This window comes from Lactuca serriola, chromosome 6 (assembly GCF_051521515.1).
Source record: "Lactuca serriola cultivar US96UC23 chromosome 6, Lser_US96UC23_V15, whole genome shotgun sequence".
Classification (NCBI taxonomy): Eukaryota; Viridiplantae; Streptophyta; class Magnoliopsida; order Asterales; family Asteraceae; genus Lactuca; species Lactuca serriola.
Genome location: NC_136413.1, coordinates 97,674,524 through 97,677,544, shown reverse-complemented (window position 1 = coordinate 97,677,544; position 3,021 = coordinate 97,674,524). Strand labels below are relative to the sequence as shown.

Below are 3,021 nucleotides of genomic sequence, written 5' to 3'. Positions count from 1 at the left end.
AATTAATTAACTAGGGAACTTATTAATTTAGACAACTGGCCACTGCTTGAATTAATCTGTTTTCCAAGGATTAGCAATAGTGAACATGAACCTAATCATCCTAATCGGTAGCCAATGAAAAGTTAACCCGACACATTTACCATAAAATCAACCATAGGATCAAATGATTCAAATCTAAACAAAAGTCTTCTTTATTATTGAATTTAGTTGATCTTTGCTTGCTTAGTTGATCTTTATTATTGAATTTAGTTAATTGTTTAAGTTTCTAGTCTTCCAAACTAGAGAAAATCCTTCCTTTTCTTATTTGCTTTTTAGATAATTCTAGTAGTTAATTTAATTTGTCATTCCCTGTGTTCAATACCCTGCTTGCTTAATTATATCACCAATTGACAGGTACACTGCCTTTTGTGTGTTAAATTTATATTTGAAAAGTAGGATTAAAACTAGTTGGTTTTACACAAATCAAGTTTTTGGCGCCGTTGTCAGGGAATGGTTCAAAAGTTAATTCTAATTTCTAGTATTATCGATCCTTTGTTTGAGATCTATCTTGCATAAAGTTACTGCTTTAGTAGTTTAGTTATTAGGTTTAGTTGTAAGTTAATCTGTTTTTAGAATTTTTGTTTATTTTTTTTTTGTTTTAGCCTTGAACTCGTCGAGTGCACTCGAAGCTACTCGGAAAGTCCGTCGCTGAAATACAGTTTCGTTTTTTTTTTTTTTTTGTTCTTTTTACGTGTGTTTCTTGTTTTGATTTTAGGTTTTACATGACCCGAGGATCCAACACACCCCTAGTTCACGAAAAATCTGGAATCCGCTCTTAAGAAAAACAAAAAACGAAGGTGTCGAATGTTCAAATCAGCCCAGGAAATCACCTTTCAAGGACCTTAAATCAGTTTTTGGAAAGAAGAAAAACAATAATGAAGGTGGTTCTAGCAGTCAAAAGAGCAAGGAAAGCAATTTTGAACATTTTGATGGAAATCCGATCCCGGTAGTAAATGATTACGAATCTGAATCCACAGAAGAAAGCGACTTTAAAGATGAACCCGCTAACACCATGGAAAACATTGATGAAGTTCGCATGGGTGAATGGAAAAAGAGGATATGTGACGATACCAGCCTGAGACTCGTGCAACCCATCATTCCTACGACAGCCACTTTCGAACTCAAGGGCCACATACTTGCTCAACTTAAGGAGATTCCCTTCTACGGAAAAGATCATGAAGACACATACAAACATTTGGACGAGGTCAATGATGTAGTCGAGTACTTAAATTTTCCAAATGTACCTCGCGAAACCTATTTGCTTCGAATGCTTCCCGTCACATTCAAGGGAGCTGCAAAAGATTGATTGAAATCACTCCCTCCAGGATCCATCACTACATGGGCTAAAATGAACGAAGAATTTATTGACCAGTTGTGGCCTCCTTCGACGATAGCCAAGTTAAAGAAAGCCATAGCCAACTTTGAACTACAAGCTGGAGAGTCACTTTATGAGGCTTAGGAGAGATACAAGGGCTTACTAAGGAATTGCCCACATCATGATCTAAACAGTCAACAAGAAGTCTCCATTTTCTATGATGGAGTCAATTTAACAACTAGGGAGCTCCTTGATTCGCAAGGACCTCTCAAAAAGAAGCCACCCCAGGAAATCAAAGAGCTAATTGAAGAAATCTCTAAGCACTCTAGAGAATATCATAACCCTAGGAATGAACTAAGTCGAGGGGTAGTGAACTCAGTTAATGATAGTATGGCGACAATGATGGCTAAATTAGAGAATTTGGATCAAAGAATGACTAAGATGGACCAATCCATCCATGCCATTAGAGTGGGTTGTGAAAATTGTAGAGGGCCTCATATCACTAAAGACTGTGATCTTGACGAGAACGGGAACCAGAAGGTGCAAGTGTGCTATTCAAGTGGTGATAGGTATGATGACAATTGGCGGAAACCTAAGAAAGAATGGATACCTTATGATGAATACAAAAAGCAAAGGAGGAGAAATATAAGCAAAAAGAAAGAGACTTTTAACAAAAAGAGGAACCGGTGCTGGAGAAGAAATTTGATTTGGAAGATATGTTTACAAGATTTGTAGCTGCGTTTGAGAAAAGGCACAATGATACCAACGCTGAGATGAAGGAGACCTGAAATATGCTTAGAGAGCACCAATCTATGATGATGGATCAACAAACAATGCTTTGAAATCAACAAACATCCATTCATAACATTGAAAAACAGCTCAGCCAGATTGCACAACTAATCAACCAAAGAGCAACCAGTGAACTTCCAAGCAATACCAAAAAGAATCCAAGAATGGCGCATATAAATGCTATAACAACTGATTCTCAGAAAATACGACCAGAAAATACTGAATTTTAATGATAATCTGATAGCGGCTAGGTGACAATCCGAAGACAAGTGCCAAAAGGTTTGTAAAGTATGGAATGGAAAAGTTTGATTAATACAATATAAATGTTGGATTTGTCCAAAATGGACATAATGAAAACATTTAAAAAATGGTTCTTAGGGTTTTTAACCTTTTTGGGTTGTTATTCTAACCACTCCATATATATATATATATATATATATATATATATATATATATATATATATATATATATATATATATATGTAGGGCTGAAGATAGTTTTGATGTTGCGTCTTTTGGGCTCGTTAGTTTAGCCTTGTATTCTCCGGTTTGGGCCTGTCCAACCGTGAGCCTTTTATGTATTGTATATAAGTTAAATGCTTGCATGCATATCAGAAAGAGATTGCTGAGATTATCGATATAGCGATTGATCAAGAGTACAATATTTTTATTTAATCGTTCTTTTAATCTTCTAATCCTTTACAGTTGATGTTCTTAATCGAGCTCTTCTAAGGATTTTATTTAATCATTCGACACGTTTGATTCAAGCTGTTTTGTTCTTATTATTGCGTTTTTACTGTTTCATATTCATATACTTGTTCAAGATCTAATCGATCTTCATAGATTAAAAGTTGTTTTAATCTCATCAATTGGTATCA

General features: G+C 35.3%; 1 non-coding gene across 1 annotated transcript; it reads right to left on the bottom strand.

Moving 5' to 3' along the window:
- Positions 1–1,435: 1,435 nt before the first annotated feature.
- Positions 1,436–1,542, bottom strand: LOC145060616 (small nucleolar RNA R71). Its single transcript, XR_013686833.1, has one exon. It is a non-coding gene; the product is annotated as a small nucleolar RNA R71 (small nucleolar RNA).
- Positions 1,543–3,021: the final 1,479 nt, after the last annotated feature.